Below are 20,619 nucleotides of genomic sequence, written 5' to 3'. Positions count from 1 at the left end.
TATACAGTTGTTTGTCTTGATTTAACTGTTAGCCCAATCATGACTTGTTTATCTACATTCGGTTACAGTCTTCGATTAGATCATATTTGCTTCGATTAGATCATATTTCCCCCTAGCCACCCCAAACAACATTGAGCTAGAGTACTGTACAGTAGCCTATCTGTACTGTATCAGTCAATGACTGATGCCATAGGACGAGAGCGCTGTCAATCACTGCCTGATTCAACTTGGGCCTTTTTACCATGCCAATAAAGCTATTTAAACCTGAATTTCTCAATTGCTGATTAATTTGCGATGCAAAGTTTTTGAAAGAGGAGAGACACGACTTGACCACACCCCCTGCGCAAAGTTACCTCCAGATGACGTAGTTTCAACGGTGTGCTTGTCCGTCCTATGTCGGTATCAGGAGGGTGCAGACTGTGACGCCAATCAACGTATTTTTCCGCCGTCTACCGAACCTCCTGTATCGACTTCCACAGGACTTCTGTTTAAGGGCTAAATGTAGTCCAGATATGGTCGTTGTGGACGTCTCATTTTGGTCCCCTATGGGTGCAGACTGTAACGCCAGATGACGTCTTTTTTGAGTGCCTGTCGCTATGGTAACCTAGTGGCGGATTGACAGCAGGTGTGGGTAATTTGCGCTGAGCGTTTGAATGGGGCCACACTAGCTCATGAGAGTATAAAAAGTCAGAGGAAGAGAAAGTGAGGGTGGTTCTTCCCCGCGGGGGTTGTGAGAGAGAGGGGGCAGCACGTGAGCGGCCGCGGCCGTGGCGGGAGGCCGCGGGAGGCCGCGGGAGAGAGAGGCACGAGCAGATGGGGACACGACGAGAATGAGAGGTGAGACGCGCAGCACGTGAGCGGCCGTGGCCGCGGTCGCGGCGGGAGGCCGCGGGAGAGAGAGGACGAGAGAGACAGATGAGAGAGACAGATGAGAGAGCCAGAGAAAACTTCGGCTGGATTGCGGGCGGAAGCCTTGGTACACTGAGTCTGTTGAATTGCAGTTTTATTGTGGAAATGAGCACGAGTGAAACCTTACAGTGTGTGGTGGAAATGTGAGTGTGGGAATTATTTCTGCTGTTCACTCGCAATCACAGCTGTCCATTCCTCCCTCTGTCTGAGTCCAGTGAAGAGCCTGCTAATGCTTGAAGAACCTGCTAATGCTTGAAGACCCTGCTAACGCTTGAAGAACCTGCTAATGCTGTGAGTTACATGTATCCGTTCTCTGCCTGAGTCCAGTGAAGAACCTGCTAACGCTTGAAGACCCTGCTAACGCTGTGAGCTACATGTATTCATTCCTCTCTCTGCCTGAGTCCAGTGAAGACCCTGCTAACGCTTGAAGAACCTGCTAATGCTGTGAGTTACATGTATCCGTTCTCTGCCTGAGTCCAGTGAAGAACCTGCTAACGCTTGAAGACCCTGCTAACGCTGTGAGCTACATGTATTCATTCCTCTCTCTGTCTGAGTCCAGTGAAGAGCCTGCTAATGCTGTGAGTTACACGTGTCTATTCCTCTCTCTGTCTGAGTCCAGTGAAGAGCCTGCTAATGCTGTGAGTTACACGTGTCCATTCCTCCCTCTGTCTGAGTCCAGTGAAGAGCCTGCTAATGCTTGAAGAGCCTGCTAATGCTGTGAGTTACACGTGTCTATTCCTCCCTCTGTCTGAGTCCAGTGAAGAACCTGCTAATGCTTGAAGACCCTGCTAACGCTTGAAGAACCTGCTAATGCTGTGAGTTACATGTATCCGTTCTCTGCCTGAGTCCAGTGAAGAACCTGCTAACGCTTGAAGACCCTGCTAACGCTGTGAGCTACATGTATTCATTCCTCTCTCTGCCTGAGTCCAGTGAAGACCCTGCTAACGCTTGAAGAATCTGCTAACGCTGTGAGTTACATGTATCTTCCACTTTCTGCCGGAGGCTAGTGAAGAACCGGCTAATGCCGGAAGGGCCTGCTAATGCTGGAAGAGCCTGCTGATGCTGGAAGAGCCCGTTAATGCTGGAAGAGCCTGAGGCTAGTGAAGAGCCGGCTAATGCCGGAAGGGCCTGCTAATGCTGGAAGAGCCTGCTGATGCTGGAAGAGCCCGTTAATGCTGGAAGAGCCTGAGGCTAGTGAAGAACCGGCTAATGCCGGAAGGGCCTGCTAATGCTGGAAGAGCCTGCTGATGCTGGAAGAGCCCGTTAATGCTGGAAGAGCCTGAGGCTAGTGAAGAGCCGGCTAATGCCGGAAGGGCCTGCTAATGCTGGAAGAGCCTGCTGATGCTGGAAGAGCCTGTTAATGCTGGAAGAGCCTGAGGCTAGTGAAGAGCCGGCTAACGCTGGAAGGGCCTGCTGATACTGGAAGAGCCTGTTAATGCTGGAAGAGCCTGAGGCTAGTGAAGAGCCGGCTGATGCTGGAAGAGCCTGCTGATGCTGGAAGAACCTGCTCCCGAAGAAAAGAGGATGTGGAAGGGACTTTATATTGTTTTTATTATTTAATAAAGAATATTTATTTTTAATTCTGTGTCTGCCTCCTTTGTGTCCACGGTCAGCTCCTCAGGGGCGGCACGCGGGCGGAGGGGTGGGCGGCCCGCTGGCGCTTCACCCCGACCTGTGACAAGTGGCGTAGTCGGCAGGGTGCCGCCCTGAGTTGAGCAACCGTGGGCCGAAGGTATGGCGACCAGTTTTTTTTTCCTTTTTTTTTTTGTTGTTTATTTTTGTTTTGTTTCTTTTTTGTTTTTCTCTTCCCTTTTCTTCGGCGTCCCGCTCCAGGGACTGGAGCGGATTGGTGGGGGGGTATGTCACGGGGTGACAAATAAGCCCGGGACTATCCCTGTTAGAGAAATGTCCCCGCTGAGATTTGGGAAGCGAAACACCGTCCCAAAGCCTGGGTGAGTGCCTGTCGCTATGGTAACCTAGTGGCGGATTGACAGCAGGTGTGGGTAATTTGCGCTGAGCGTTTGAATGGGGCCACACTAGCTCATGAGAGTATAAAAAGTCAGAGGAAGAGAAAGTGAGGGTGGTTCTTCCCCGCGGGGGTTGTGAGAGAGAGGGGGCAGCACGTGAGCGGCCGCGGCCGTGGCGGGAGGCCGTGGGAGGCCGCGGGAGAGAGAGGCACGAGCAGATGGGGACACGACGAGAATGAGAGGTGAGACGCGCAGCACGTGAGCGGCCGTGGCCGCGGTCGCGGCGGGAGGCCGCGGGAGAGAGAGGACGAGAGAGACAGATGAGAGAGACAGATGAGAGAGCCAGAGAAAACTTCGGCTGGATTGCGGGCGGAAGCCTTGGTACACTGAGTCTGTTGAATTGCAGTTTTATTGTGGAAATGAGCACGAGTGAAACCTTACAGTGTGTGGTGGAAATGTGAGTGTGGGAATTATTTCTGCTGTTCACTCGCAATCACAGCTGTCCATTCCTCCCTCTGTCTGAGTCCAGTGAAGAGCCTGCTAATGCTTGAAGAACCTGCTAATGCTTGAAGACCCTGCTAACGCTTGAAGAACCTGCTAATGCTGTGAGTTACATGTATCCGTTCTCTGCCTGAGTCCAGTGAAGAACCTGCTAACGCTTGAAGACCCTGCTAACGCTGTGAGCTACATGTATTCATTCCTCTCTCTGCCTGAGTCCAGTGAAGACCCTGCTAACGCTTAAAGAATCTGCTAACGCTGTGAGTTACATGTATCTTCCACTTTCTGCCGGAGGCTAGTGAAGAACCGGCTAATGCCGGAAGGGCCTGCTAATGCTGGAAGAGCCTGCTGATGCTGGAAGAGCCCGTTAATGCTGGAAGAGCCTGAGGCTAGTGAAGAGCCGGCTAATGCCGGAAGGGCCTGCTAATGCTGGAAGAGCCTGCTGATGCTGGAAGAGCCCGTTAATGCTGGAAGAGCCTGAGGCTAGTGAAGAACCGGCTAATGCCGGAAGGGCCTGCTAATGCTGGAAGAGCCTGCTGATGCTGGAAGAGCCCGTTAATGCTGGAAGAGCCTGAGGCTAGTGAAGAGCCGGCTAATGCCGGAAGGGCCTGCTAATGCTGGAAGAGCCTGCTGATGCTGGAAGAGCCTGTTAATGCTGGAAGAGCCTGAGGCTAGTGAAGAGCCGGCTAACGCTGGAAGGGCCTGCTGATACTGGAAGAGCCTGTTAATGCTGGAAGAGCCTGAGGCTAGTGAAGAGCCGGCTGATGCTGGAAGAGCCTGCTGATGCTGGAAGAACCTGCTCCCGAAGAAAAGAGGATGTGGAAGGGACTTTATATTGTTTTTATTATTTAATAAAGAATATTTATTTTTAATTCTGTGTCTGCCTCCTTTGTGTCCACGGTCAGCTCCTCAGGGGCGGCACGCGGGCGGAGGGGTGGGCGGCCCGCTGGCGCTTCACCCCGACCTGTGACAATCGTCCTGTACTAACGACCAGAGGACCTCTGTATTGGGCTAAATATACTCCAAATGTGGTCATTGAGGACTTCCAAGTTTGGTACCTTAAAGGTGCAGACTGTGACTCCAAATGACGTCTTATTTAGTCGTCCAACAAACGTCCTGTATTAACGTCCATCGGATCTCTGTGTAAGGGTTAATTGTACTCCAAATGTGGTCATTGTGGACATCCCATTTTGATACCTTAAAGGTGCAGACTGTGACGCCAAATGACGTGTTATTTAGTCGTCAAACAAACGTCCTGTATTAACGTCCAGAGGACCTCTGGAGGTGCAGACAGTGCTTTTATACTGCACTGTTCATAATATTTGTCTCATTCCAACTGTTCCAGTTCATTTTTCTGTAGCTTCATTTGATTGCTTTCCTTACCACCACATAACTGGAAACACATTCCAATCTAGCCTAATCCATCCATTTCCAGTTCAAACCTGCCTCTGAGCCAAACAAAACTACAGGAAAATTAACTGGTACAGAAAACAGGCCCTCCACCCTTTGGAAAGTGATAGGCATACAGTTATGCACAGAGGTTTAAGAAATCAATTCAATCCCCACTCATTTTTATTTTTTATTTTTTGTAAATCACTGTATGATCTGTACAATTTCAGTTAAACACAACTATCACACAAGTGCTAAACTGAATCTGTGCAAAACAAGGTGCAAAAGTTGAGTGACTGAGTAACTGACTACTGTGTGTGTGTGTATGTGTGTGTGTATATATATATATATATATATATATATATATATATATATATATATATATATACACACACAGTGCTATGCATAAGTTTAGACACCCATGCTAAAGTTGACTAAAAAGAGGAATAAAAAATCATCTTTTGGAAATTGAACATAATGCCTTAATTTTTTTTTTAAAAATCCAACCTTTAAGGACACCAATTTTCTTTGTGAATGAATAATGTATCGTAAATACAAAAATGTTCTTCCTTAAAATACAGGCTGCATAAGTCTGGACACCCCTATGTTAAATTCCCATCGAGGCAGGCAGATTTTTATTTTTAAAGGCCAGTTACTTCATGGATCCAGGATACTATGCATCCTGATAAAGTTCCCTTGGCCTTTGGGATTAAAATAGCCCCACATCATCACATAGCCTTCACCATACCTAGAGATTGGCATGGAGTACTTTCCATAAGATCATCTCTCAATGCAAATCAAAGCAGCTATTAGGCTAACTGAAATAAAACCATGCCAATCTCTAGGTATGGTGAAGGCTATGTGATGATGTGGGGCTATTTTAATTCCAAAGGCCAAGGGAACTTTATCAGGATGCATAGTATCCTGGATCCATGAAGTAACTGGCCTTTAAAAATAAAAATCTGCCTGCCTCTATGAGAATTTAACATAGGGGTGTCCAGACTTATGCACCCTGTATTTTTAGTCAACTTTAGCATGGGTGTCTAAACGTATGCATAGCACTGTATATATATATGTATATGTATATGTGTATATATATATATATATATATATATATATATATATATATATATATATATATATATTCTCTGTGTTCAGCACATGATCAGTGACTATGTGGAGTGAACCCTCCACCTCCACTTCTTTGTGGTGCGTGTTTAAGGTGTTCTGAGGTGAAAGTTCTAATGGAGTCCTCCGTAGCAGTTTGGTCAAACTTCATAACTCCATCTGCACAAATACAAAAACACACATAATTACTATCATACAACGGCACTCTGCAGTCATACATCAAGTCCCTCATTCTTTTTTATCTGGCCTTACCTTGTAGTGCTCTGTATATTTTTGTGTTTCCGAAAGGCCTCTTGCCTTTTTGCCCCCTCCCCTTCATATTAAAAAATGCCATTACGGCATTAGAAAAGAGTCTAAAGGAAAAGAATTTACATTTAGAAATCAAATATGATCAATAAAGAAAATAATCAAATAATCAATAGGAGAAAGTATGTTCTGTGGCCACAAACACATACACAAATAATATTCTGTATACACACAGTCATGTCAGTCAGGGGGGTTTATGATGAATGATGTAAGCTGCTACTTGTTAAGCTTCGGTGCAGTGCGAAAGTTGTTTTCAAAAGTAGGCTAACTATGGCCAATGTTTAGCTAACGCTAGCTGGTGGAGATGCACTCCCTACCCCACAACAGGTTTAGGTAGGCTAGTTTAAGACAATAACGCTAAAACAGCTAAAATTAGTAATGCATAATTTAACATAAACTTCACTAAGTTGACCGAACCTACCTTGAAAACAAGGATTTTTCAGATTTATCTCTTGCTTGAAGTTGTTGCCGTTCACTTTTCCTGTGGTGTTTCCTGTGGAACTACCATACCACAGGCGGGACTTCCTGTTTCATATATATATGCGGACCAATTCCGGACGTCATCACGACGTGCAAACTGCTTCTGCTTTAGACCTAGGCTACTCATGAATCACGTTGAATAACAATGTTAATATCTAACATTAAAAAATGCATTCACAAAGCTAAGCATGTCAATGATTAATGCCTCAGTCAATCAAACATTTCCCTACATTCATTGTTCATGTCAATTTCCTTCACCTGTCTTAGACGTCCACATGGCGTCACAGTCTGCACCTTCAGGGAACCAAAATCTGACTTCCAAACATGACGTAGAAAAGACCTCATTTGGAGGTAACTTTGCAAACCTAGATCATGTCAATTTCCTGCACCTGTCTTAGACGTCCACATAACATACAGAAAATTACCTATTCCGGCGTTCAAATATTGAACATTATATTGACGTCCAGGTGGGGTCATGGTTAGATGTCCAAATAGCAGACCTAGATTGCACGTTGCATAAAGGTCAAAAATTGGTCTTGGACCGACTGACGCAATATAGACATGATCTGCCTGTCCAATAGACGTCTGATGTTTAGTGGGCAGACCACGTGTTACAACCTTATTTAATATCTAGAGGGATTAAGGAATGTAACATTAAAATAATGAGCGTGTACTGGAAAACATCAAACACATCACCCGATTGAGTTTGTTTTAGGGAAGTGATTTATTACAATGAGTCTCAACATGAGAAGGACACCTCAAAGTAATTAGTTAGATTATAATAAAGAAAGGTAAAGAGAAAAGAACTAGATTTGTGCCAAATCAAAGAACTAAGTAAAACCAAAACCAGTCTTACTAAAAAACTAAAAAACAATGTAATCTGACTAGATCAGCGTCCAGCAAGAACCAAACAAAACATCTTCAGCGTCAAAAAGACGCCCTAAATAAACTATTCTTACTAACAAAACAAAACTTACAAGGGGTGGCACAAGTCACTAAACTGGTGTTCTAAACACAAATTGATCTCTCAGTGTGGCATATGTATATCACGTGATATCTAAGCTGTTCTTTTCTCTTCCCCCATTTAACAGTAGATCAAACCACCAGACAGAATAAATGGTGATACTCACAAGGAAAAAAAACAGCGCAAATGAGCCTCACTTACAGAGGTCTCATTACTGAGTTCTCAAAGAACACATCAATCCAATTAATGGTACAGGTCAGGCAAACTAACAAGCGAGAGCTCTAGCGTGCGCAAAGTCATCTCCCGCCTCCAACACAGGTGCGCTCTTTATAGGCACATGGCGCGCCCTCATTGGTGTAGCCGCGTTGAATCATCATCCAACAGCAATGATGACGATGACGTCGCCCGGATGATTGACAGATGGATAAGCCAATCAGGTAGCCGCATCGTCCTGCTGACAGTGAAAGTGAAACAAAAGAAAGAGCGTACGGGAGGGAAAAAAACAACAACAACAACAGCTCCAAACAGATGACAGTATAAGACGTAACACTCCTCCCCATAAGAATAAACACATAATGTTTATTCCACTCAAATCTTTAAAATTACACTCTAGATAAGGCATCGGCGAGCACATTCTCGGACCCTTTCTTATGCTTGATTTCGAGATTGTATCCCTGAACCACCAACGACCAACGCATAAGGCGTTGATTCTGGTTGTACATTCTTGCAAGGAACACCAACGGGTTGTGGTCTGTATAGACGACTATAGGGACACTTGAAGAACCCAAATACACTTCAAAAAATTGAAGGGCGAGCAGCAAAGCCAGAGTTTCCTTCTCAATAACGGAATAATTTCGTTGATGCTTGTTAAACTTTTTGGAGAAATAACAAACGGGATGATCTACTCCGACATTATCCTCCTGCAAAAGCACTGCCCCAGCTCCCACAGCGCTTGCATCAACCTCAAGTTTAAAGGGACGTTCGAAATCTGGAGCAGCTAAAACAGGAGTATTATACAACAAAGCTTTCACAGTTTCAAATGCACTTTGACAATCCTCAGACCAGATGAAAGAATGAGCAGGGCTAAGCAAATTTGTTAGTGGACTAACTACCGTAGAAAAGTTCACACAAAAACTACGGTAGTAGCCTGCCATACCTAGAAAACGTCGTAATTCTCTCCGTGAGGTAGGCACGGGAAACTCGGTAATGGCAGTTACCTTAGCCTCTACAGGTTTTACCTGTCCTCCGCCCACTTCTTTACCCAGGTAAGTCACACTCGCCTTACCAAAAACACACTTAGCGAGGTTGAGTGTCAATGTTGCCTTCTCTAAACGCTCGAACACGATACGAAGAAGTTTCAGGTGTTCTGACCACTCCGTTGAATATAATACCAGATCGTCCAAATAAGCATTGCAATGGGGAACTCCAGCCAGTACAGTTTGGATTAATCTTTGAAAGGTGGCAGGTGCATTTCGTAATCCGAAAGCCATCACGTGATACTGCATGAAGCAATCTGGAGTTACGAAAGCAGAGATTTCAGATGCGCGAGATGTTAACGGCACCTGCCAATACCCTTTCAGTAGATCCAACTTGCTGACAAACCGGGCTGATCCTAAATTGTCAATGCAATCTTCCATTCTAGGAAGTGGGTAACAGTCAGGAACTGTAACTGAATTTACACGGCGATAGTCCGTGCAAAAACGAAACGACCCATCAGGCTTATGCACTAAAAGGCAAGGAGAACTCCAAGGGCTACTGCTATGCATAGCCAACCCATTCTCCAACAGATATTCAGTTTCCTGCCTCATTATCGTTCGTTTTACAGTATTCATCCGGTATGCATGCTGTTTAATAGGTGATGCGCCATCAACATTAATATCATGCTGCAACACCGTAGTCTGCGACGGCACATCTCCAAATAGAGATGGAAAATCAGTGATAACACCCACAATATCCTGCACATGAACATCAGATAAGTGAGTAAGATGCATCGGCAAATTCTTCAGAACCTCAGAGTTTTCCAGCTTAGCACACTGCTGAGAAGTATTTCGTAGGACTATGTCATCAGCAGCACTAACCTCATCCTCCAGATTTAATGGTAGTCCACAAGTCAGAGCCACAGAAGCTTCCATGGGCCCTATGGTTCCCTCAGTAGATCTGCTCCGTGAACCATCTCTGGTGTGATAAGACTTGAGCATGTTAATATGACAGACGCGCGACTGGCGCCTTCTGTCAGGGGTTCGAATGATATAGTCGGTCTCGCTAATTTTCTTTAAAACTACATAGGGTCCTGAAAAACGTGCTGATAATGCCGAACCCAGGATAGGCAGCAGTACTAAAACCTCATCACCAGGGTTAAAAGAACGAGGCACAGCTTTTACATCATATCGTTTCTTCATTCCAGACTGAACGCTCACCAGGGAATTTTGTGCAAAACTACAAGCATGATGTAGCCGTTCCCGAAATCGACTGACATAGTCCAAGACATGAACCTCTGACCCAGAATTAACCTCCAGCATTTTCTCTTTCAGAATTTTTAGTGGTCCTCTTACAGTGTGTCCGAACACCAATTCAGCTGGACTAAAACCCAGTGACTCCTGTACGGCTTCTCGTGCCGCAAATAACACAAGAGGAACACCCTCGTCCCAGTCATTACCCTCTAAACAATATTTCCTGAGCATTGATTTCAATGTCTGGTGAAATCGTTCAAGAGATCCTTGACTTTCAGGATGAAATGCGCTGGATACTCGGTGTTCAATAGATAATGATTTTAACCCTCTGAGGTCTGAGCTGTTTTCTGGGCCCTGGAGGTGTTCTGACATGCTCTGACATTTCTGGTTATTTCTGTTACTTGTGACATTTTCATGGCTAAAGTCTAATTACACTGTATTCAGCACAAACTCTGCTACAATAATATATCAGCAGCATGTATGTAAAAGTTTGTAGTTTTGAGATAATGACATTTATGCGTGGTTTTTGAAAATACAAAAAAAAATTCTCACTGAAATAAGGCCATGAAACCCATACTGATTATTTCTTCACAAGACTTTTGAAAATTGTATGACGTAGCCTAGAATATTTGCTGCAAAACTATGTGAAAATCACCCTGACTGCTCATTCAGATAAGACAATATATTGATTTAAAAATTTTACGACGTGTTTTGTGTGAAAAAGCCTTATGCGAGAGCTCATTAATATGTAAGCTTTTCTCACCTGAGAAAGACAAAGAACCTCCCCTAACGGCCCTATTAGGAGCTATCAGGCCCCTATCATTCTGAGCAACCTTGCACAATACTGTAAATGAGGAGATTTAAAAAATAATGGCTTTTAAATTGTTTGGATTTATTTACAACACAACATAATCCAAAGATACACAACAAATGCCAAAAAAGCACTTCAAAGACAGAGACCTTTGTGCCATTCCTAAAAACATTGTACATACCTTTCATTTCCAAGATTTTCACTTTACCATGTTCACGTACTGAGACTCATGTGAATGTTGAAGTCCTCAGTGGCATCTGGGACCTGAAAAAAAAAAAAGTGAACATACTGATATCAAGAGAAAGGCCTGCACGATTTTGGAAATAAATATTAGATTTTTCTGGTTAAAATTGCTTTTTAAAATTCCTTTTTAAAATTCACAGAATACACACACACACACACGTTTCCAACGATATATAATATAATGAACACCAGGTTTGTTGTGCCTTGTAGGCATAAGGTATATGCGCAGTGCGGATAAAATAATAATAACAATAAATAACCTATAGCAGCCTATAAATCTTCCAAAAGAAGCTAGAGAAAAATATATTGATTATCATGTTACTTCAAATGTTTCCATCCGTTATGATGATATGAAATGAGATAATAATAAAAACATGAAGCCGTTTGGTGCGTTTTGCTTTCATCCAAAATATGATAGGGGAGACCGGGGACAGTTGCAACAGGGGATGGTTGCAACATGTCATTTTTCTCTAATCAGAAACAAGCTAGAGTGATGACACTCATACTGCACATGCACAGTTAGACCCTCCCCCCACCAAGAAGACAGTAGACATATTCAACAAATGCTGCTGCATTTATTGAACAAAACTTGTTTTTGAGGTATGAAAGTAAATTTTTTCATGAGATATATTTTTTGTCATACTGTCCTGAAATTTTGTATGAATTAATCAAAACTTACTTAGTTTGAATTATTGTTTTGTTGACTTCTAAGTGACATGGTTAGCATGTGTCAAAGTCAGTGTGTCTAGCAGGAATATGATTTTCTGTCATGGCTGATAGGGTCGGGGACGGTTGCAACAAGTTATAAATTGCATGTTTAATAAAAGTTTGTTGCATTGTAAATTGTTAAATTCTTCCTGTCTGACACTGAAATATGCAGAGATTGAATAGCATCTGTAACACCTGCACACTGAATCTATGTAGGCCTATGTTCTACACATAAACAAACAAAACTCAATAACTGTTATTTAATAAATATGACTAAATAAATAAATAATAGGCTACAATAATATTATTTAAATAAATAATACTATAATATTATAGTAGGCCTAAAACAGTTAATATTTTCAGAATTCTATGCTCATTGAGACAAAAAGCTTAAGTTAATTAATGAAATTTAAGGTATTTTTAACATGTTGCAACCGTCCCTGGGTTGTGTTGCAACTGTCCCCTGGGTCGGGGTCAGTTGCAACATCTGACTTCTTCCATTCAAATAAATACTGTGAACGATATGTCATATATAATCATCTTTAAATGGTATGGGTAATTAGCAGACAGATGCAAGTTTAATATATACAAATTTGGTTGGTCTAGTCCAAATAGTCTCTGAGTAATTGAGAGAAATACAAAAAGTGTTGCAACTGTCCCCGGTCTCCCCTACATTCAAACGCGATCGCTTGCAAAATATGATGCATTCAAACGCGATCGCTTGCAAAATATGATACATTCAAACGCGATCACTCTCAAATATAAAACATTATGGTTACCATAAACATATCTATGTTTGAGCAGATATCCACAAACACAGTAAACACATATGATACATTCAAACGCGATCGCTTGCAAAATATGATACATTCAAACGCGATCGCTTGCAAAATATGATACATTCAAACGCGATCACTCTCAAATATAAAACATTATGGTTACCATAAACATATCTATGTTTGAGCAGATATCCACAAACACAGTAAACACGGGTCTAAATATTATAATATTCCCCATATATCTAGCAACAGTTCAGCTGCAACGTGACATTTATGCAACAATAACAAACTAAGCTATGTAAGAATTTCTTACCTTATCTTTCTTGTCTTCAAATCGCGTTCTTCTTCTTCTGAGGTAGCCTAAATCCAATGTAAGCTCAGGCACGTCTTTCAAACTCGACGAAAAGTGAAGTGAAGTGTTTTGTTGTTGAGGTAACGAGCGCGTTCGCGTTCCATGTGGAGATTTGCATGTGAATATCTTTTGCGCGAGTAGGCGTGGCCAAATTAACTGTAATGAGCAAGCGTTTGAGAAGCTGGACATCTTGTTGGTTTTATACAAATTACTTAAACAGAGAATATTTGTTTTCGTTTTGAATCCGATCATTTAAAAGTACACACTTAAATGTTTATAAAGGTATATGGCTCATAAATGTGTGACAAGTATTCGCTGAGTTTTGTTTCAGTTTATAGACGTGCTCAAGAAAAAAAAGTTCACCGCGACGGAGAGGCAGAACGCACACCCTGTTTATTTTCTTTATTTTACAAAAGCACAATGTTTTGATTTGATTGTAAGTGGACACATACAAAAGGAGAAATATCACAGATTCTTTTTTTATATTTCTTTTTTCTGTATGACCATAAATGATGGAGTAATTTAAGTTTATAGTGCTACAATGTGGAGAAAATCCGGCAAAACGCGTCGGCGCGTTTGTCGACCTCAGAGGGTTAAAACCTGTGCAAAAAGTTTTGATAAAAAATGAGTTCCCTGATCAGTTTGTACGACTCTGGGAAGTCCAAACGTGGAAAAAAATTTAAGCAATGTTTTAACAATCACAGGAGCCGTAATTCTTCTCAACGGGATGGCCTCAGGAAATCGAGTGGCCCTACACATAATCGTGCACAAAAATTGGTTACCGGACTTTGTCTTGGGTAACGGTCCGACACAGTCTACAAGCACCTGTTCGAACGCTTCACCCACTACAGGAATAGGTACCAGAGGAGCGGGTTTAATTACTTGATTCGGTTTTCCCGATACCTGACAGATTCTGACACGTTCTACAAAATCTAGCCACATCTCTCTTTAACCCTGGCCAAAAAAAATGCCTTAGAATGCGATAGTACGTCTTTGTCACTCCTAAATGACCAGATAATACATGTTCATGCGCCAAAGATAAAATATATCGACGATACTCACTGGGGATGACAATTTGATAGACAGCATTCCAATCTGAATCGGAGTCAGCGACAGAGCTCCATTTACGCATTAACAGTCCAGCGTCTATAAAATATGCGGTGTTATTGAGTCCGTTCTCAACAGTCTCAGATCGAACAACATTAGAGAAACACTTATTTAAGGACTGATCCTTCTTTTGTGCCAAAATAAGCCTCCCGCGAGTTACAGGCAACTCTAAAACATTATGATCGAGTACACCGTCAAAACCTTTTAAACTAGACTTTTTCTCTGGTGTAGCTGTCTTTTCTTGAACAGGTAGATTTTGTACCATGAAAGTATCTTCCAGATCGATATCAGTGATCTTTTTCTTTGACTGCGCGCGAGTAGTTACGCACGCCGAAAACACCTCCGGATAATCCCGAGTTCTCGTCAGAAGGGAGACACATGTTAAGGGTATCTGCTACTTCTAGCATAGGTATAACTTTACCCCCTGCCAAGTCATTCCCTAAAATGAAAGTTATTCCTTTCACCGGAAGCGATGGGCGTACTCCCACCTGAACGAACCCTGTAACAAGCGCACTCTTCAGGTACACCCGATGCAGTGGTACCTTAACCACGCTCATTTCAATACCTCTCACAAAAACACTCGAACCACTGTATGATTCGGCTGACAAGGGTAATACATCTGCCAGAACAAAAGAGTGACTTGCTCCAGTATCCCTCAATATATGGATTTCTTTTTGGTCATTTCCATCATCTGATAACGAAATAAACCCAGTAGTCACAAAAGGTTTATAACTTACGTCAGGAATATTCTCTTCCTCTGCTAGTTCCACATGAGATAGACCAACAGCGTTTACCAAGCCAACACTTTTCGTCTGACCAGTCTGTTGTTTCCGTTTCAAGATGTTACACTCGGCAATTAAATGGCCTTGCTTATGGCAATAAAAACACTCACAAGCTTCTTTCGATGACGACGAAACGAATTTCGTTCTGGGAGACTGATCAAAATTAGGAGAATTTTTAACTACAACAGTAGTCTTGTCTATACGTGGAGAAAACACAGTCTTGTGCGTAAGGACAAATTCGTCTGCCAAAACAGCGGCTCGTGACAACGTGGATACCTTCTGTTCGTTTAAATAAAGCACAACACGATCAGGTAGACAACCCTTAAAATCTTCCAGCAAGACCAATTCTCTCAGTGACGCAAAATCATTGGCTTTATTTGCATGACACCATTTATCAAGCAAATTACTTTTCTCTTGGGCGAACTCGACAAAATGACTTCGAAACCTCTGCCTATAGGCTTCAGGTACTAATTTATACGCACGGAGAATTGCCAGCTTCACAGTCTCATATTTTAAACTTTCTTCAATAGGTAAAGTCGAAAATACCTCTTGTGCCTTCCCTACCAATCTACATTGGAGCAGGACCGTCCACACTTCCTTCGGCCAAGCGAGCGAGGTCGCAATACGCTCAAAGGCACAAAAATAAGAATCAACCTCGGTTTCCCTGAAATGAGGTACTAACGATATGTATTTACCTACATCAAATGTGTTTGTTGCCGAACTTGAGACTGGAATCGGAGGAGCACTCATGACTATAGGAGTAGCACTCGCAGCTTCAGAAGGAACGGGCTGCACAGCTACGCCACCAACAATTCTCATAGCGTCTAACTCTAGTTGCCGCATCTTTACTTGCTTCTCTGCCTCAATCTCAAGGGTGCGTATTTTAAGACGCATATCCAAATCTGCCTGTCGGTTATGCGCTTTATCTTGAGCTTCCATCTGTAAACGAGCTAAACGCACTTTTAACTTCGTATCTTCTTTAGACGAGGGGGAGACAGGTGAAAATGGTTCAAACGGCGATAAACCGGTCCGCCTCTCAGTTCCAAACACAGAATCAGTAACCTCACTTCGCGCACTGTCTTGATCCGTTAAATTACGATCAGGAGGACCACCCTCCGCACCATCTAACTCGTCTGACACAGGCCCTACTAATAACTTTAATTCCACTAGACGATTCCACACAGCAGTTTTAATTTCCCTCTTAAGAGCCTGTCTCACTACCGGAATCTGAAAATGACCCGCAATGGATAATAAATCATCCTTTCTTCATTTCTCAAACTGCTCTAAAGTTGGACTCTCAACAAAAGTTTGTAAGTTAAACGAAGTCATGATTATTATGCCTATCCAGTACACTATATTCCACGACATGAACGATACAAACTTACAAATTCAAACAATCCATGACCTGTACCATTACAAAATTTTCCAGTACATGAACAATATTTATATTATCGGGAGAAGTTATAAATAACGATCCCGGACGAGCCCCCATTAATGTTACAACCTTATTTAATATCTAGAGGGATTAAGGAATGTAACATTAAAATAATGAGCGTGTACTGGAAAACATCAAACACATCACCCGATTGAGTTTGTTTTAGGGAAGTGATTTATTACAATGAGTCTCAACATGAGAAGGACACCTCAAAGTAATTAGTTAGATTATAATAAAGAAAGGTAAAGAGAAAAGAACTAGATTTGTGCCAAATCAAAGAACTAAGTAAAACCAAAACCAGTCTTACTAAAAAACTAAAAAACAATGTAATCTGACTAGATCAGCGTCCAGCAAGAACCAAACAAAACATCTTCAGCGTCAAAAAGACGCCCTAAATAAACTATTCTTACTAACAAAACAAAACTTACAAGGGGTGGCACAAGTCACTAAACTGGTGTTCTAAACACAAATTGATCTCTCAGTGTGGCATATGTATATCACGTGATATCTAAGCTGTTCTTTTCTCTTCCCCCATTTAACAGTAGATCAAACCACCAGACAGAATAAATGGTGATACTCACAAGGAAAAAAAACAGCGCAAATGAGCCTCACTTACAGAGGTCTCATTACTGAGTTCTCAAAGAACACATCAATCCAATTAATGGTACAGGTCAGGCAAACTAACAAGCGAGAGCTCTAGCGTGCGCAAAGTCATCTCCCGCCTCCAACACAGGTGCGCTCTTTATAGGCACATGGCGCGCCCTCATTGGTGTAGCCGCGTTGAATCATCATCCAACAGCAATGATGACGATGACGTCGCCCGGATGATTGACAGATGGATAAGCCAATCAGGTAGCCGCATCGTCCTGCTGACAGTGAAAGTGAAACAAAAGAAAGAGCGTACGGGAGGGAAAAAACCCCCAACAACAACAGCTCCAAACAGATGACAGTATAAGACGTAACACCACGTCTTTGTTCGTAATATGTAAACACTCAATTATTTTGAAGTATCGCCCTGGTTGCAATATTTATTCTGATTACCTTTGTGTGATAAAGATGACTGATAAAGCTATTATATGTATCTCGTATGAGTAACAAAATGATTTTTCTGTGTCCATATTTGACTAATAATAATGAAAAAAAGTGCACTTCAAATGAACATTTCTGAGAAAAATGTTTAATCTTTAATAGTCTTTAATAATAATATATGTCCAAATTAAAAACTTAATATATGCAAGTAATTATTACTGAAAACATCCAGCAACTAGGAAATACACATCCATATGTTTATATATAGGGCTATACAGCCATCTACTGGTTACACAACAGTATTACAGATGATAAATGCTGCTTGACTCCGAAGTAAATATTTAGTACTGTAAAATCCCTTAAATATATAAGTAGTTTGTATTGTTAGATTATAATACATTTCCTCTCTCATTTTCCAGGGAGTGGAGCAACTTTTCCATAAACAAAATTCTGATGCTGACACAGAGGATGGAGTGATAGTACCAGAGATCCACTGTCCCTGTCAGACAATAATCTTACTTTGTTCAGACACATCACCTTTGAATGACTGGGATCTTGATCTTCAGACACCTGATTTATTTTAATATATACTAGCAAATATTTAAATTTCCTCTAGATTAAAACAAACACAGTTCACAAGTACACAAGAGGTTTCACTTTATTCTTATTAATCTATGCTGATCTTGGATTAGCATACCAACAGCATATGAATGTTGAGGGGATAGTTCACCCAAAAATACAATTCTCTCTTATTTTGCTCACCCTCATGCTGTCCCAGATGCATTTTACTTTCTTTCTACAGATAAACACGAATTAAGATTGTAAGGAAAGTAATCCATCTCTGCGAGTCCTAAAGACACTTTAAAAACCACACACAGTGAGTGTGACGGTAATCCATGCGACCTCAGTGGATGAGTCAGTGCCTTCTGAAGTCAAACAATAGGCTAGATAAAAGAAATACTAATAATGTGACTGTTTTAACTATTAAAAATCACTTCCGACCAACTGTCTTACGTACATGGGTTACAATCCACTTGTATTATGGACTCACAGAGATGGATTATTTCCTTAAAAATCATTGTCTATGTTTATTTGAAGAAGAAAGTCATATACATCTGGGATGGCATGAAGGAGAGTAAATGATGAGAGAATGCTCATGTTTTGGGTGGACTATCCTTGCACTGCTTGTGTCCAGTCACTGCTTTGTTATTGTACTGCAACAGGAACTGCTCAAAGAATCATTGCAACATTTAAAATGTATATGATTTTTTAAAATGTATTCTGTATTTGTAATTGTGCACTTTGTATAGTAATGTATATCATGATAATACTGTGCATTACATGTATATTATGCAGTTAATGTTTTGTGGATTCTGGTCTTTCCTGTCACAACATAATTGCATCCAAGACCTTCACTCTGATACTTGTGTATATGCTTTAGTGACAATAAAGAATGTACATTTATTTGAATTCATATTTTCAATTACATTAATTTAACTGGTTGTATAAGTCACGATTGAAATGGTTGATGATTGTTAAAATATATTTACAATTTTAAATGTTAGAAGATAGTGTTAATTAAATGAAATAACTAAATACAATTATCAATTTAAAAAATGGCAACAAGAACATTCTTTGTGTGACATATGTAATGAAATGCCCTTTGAGGTCTGTATCTGACAGCAGGCCACGACTGTAATTTTCATATTGTTTAAATTCCTCTCATTAGTTTTGATGGTGTAAACGTATATCATGCTAACAGTGAGTAGTGTGATGGCCATGGTTGCCAACCTTGATTACCTGGTTGAGGTTTGACTTTCTTGACGGCTGAATTTATCACACACGTTTGCTAGTATTCTCTTTAAATTGTAACAGCTGAACCTAATCAGAGCCTAACATGCAAAATAATCATCAGGAATAAACAAATATTCACCGAAAACATCGGACACTACAATATTTTAAGTATGCAGTACTTTAATTACACCTGAATAGACTGAATAGATCTCTTGTGCTCCTAAAAGCTTCTGCCAACTAAGTAGTAGCAGCAGGTAAATACAGATAAAATTAAAAAACAAACATAACTTAATATCACTAAAATGAAATAGAAAGCTGCGATTACAGACGTACACATAAACACACCACTGACGTCTTCACTTCCAGGTCACGAAGCTGTCAATCAAAAAATTCAGTAACCAATGAGAACACACTGCTACTAGCCCCGCCCCCATGAGAGAAATGTGTCAGAACGGCGAACGAAAACTCTGGGAACGTAAACAAAAACTTCAGAAGCGTAAATGAAAACTCTGGAAGCGCATTTGTAAGTTCAGATCAGCGATTGAAATATGAGAAATAGTTAGCAAAACATGCAGTGTATTAAAAACGAAGTCAAAAAATTTGCCTGCGATTTATTCTTTTTCAGTTTCAGAGATAATTTATTTAGTTTCAATTTATATTTTCATTAGTTTCTTGAAAAGTTACATTCATTTTTATTGGCACAATAATAATTCCATAGTTTCACTGGTAGATTTTGTATGTGGTTTATTTTTCCAACAGCCATATTCTGCAGTGTAGATATGCTGCTTTACTACATAAATACCAGTTGTATGTGGAGGTGTTTTACACCGCACCGGAGGCAAAGTCTGCACAGTTTTATATACTGTATATCAAGTAAATTTATGTCAGGTACACTTAATTTCCCTGGTTAAATAATCATTACAATTCTATTTTTTTTTTTTGCAATTAATATTCTATTTAGTAAAACTAAGTAAACAAAATAATAACTAAACTGTAAACAATATATTATTTGTGAACTAATGTTCAGCTTTTCTTTTTAATAGTCATCTTATTTTCAGCAGTCATCAAGCTTGAAGACTCAACACACTGGTCACAGACACGAAGATGTAACTTTAATTTCCCTAAACTGATTGCTCACTAAAACCCCCCACAGTCATTATGTTCTCAGGCAGTGGCGGCGCTGGGAATCATAGAATATCATATAGAAGCTCCTCATCAACAACGATCATAATGGAGAGCTATGAAATATGAAGAAAAAGACTCCAGACTTCAGACACATCTCATCTCATCTCATCTCATCTCTTCTCATCTCATCTCACATTGACCTCTTGTAATCTGCTCTTGTAATCCATGAGTAACTACCCTGATCTTTCTGAACATTCACTCACATTATAAACAGAAAATAATATAGATTTTAATATAAAGTCTTGCACTTTGTTCACCCTAGAAAAAAAAATAGAAGAGGTTGTTTTCGATCTAAACATATAG

Source organism: Abramis brama (assembly GCF_963993115.1).
Source record: "Abramis brama genome assembly, chromosome: 8".
Classification (NCBI taxonomy): Eukaryota; Metazoa; Chordata; class Actinopteri; order Cypriniformes; family Leuciscidae; genus Abramis; species Abramis brama.
Note: the sequence above shows the minus strand (reverse complement) of the source record.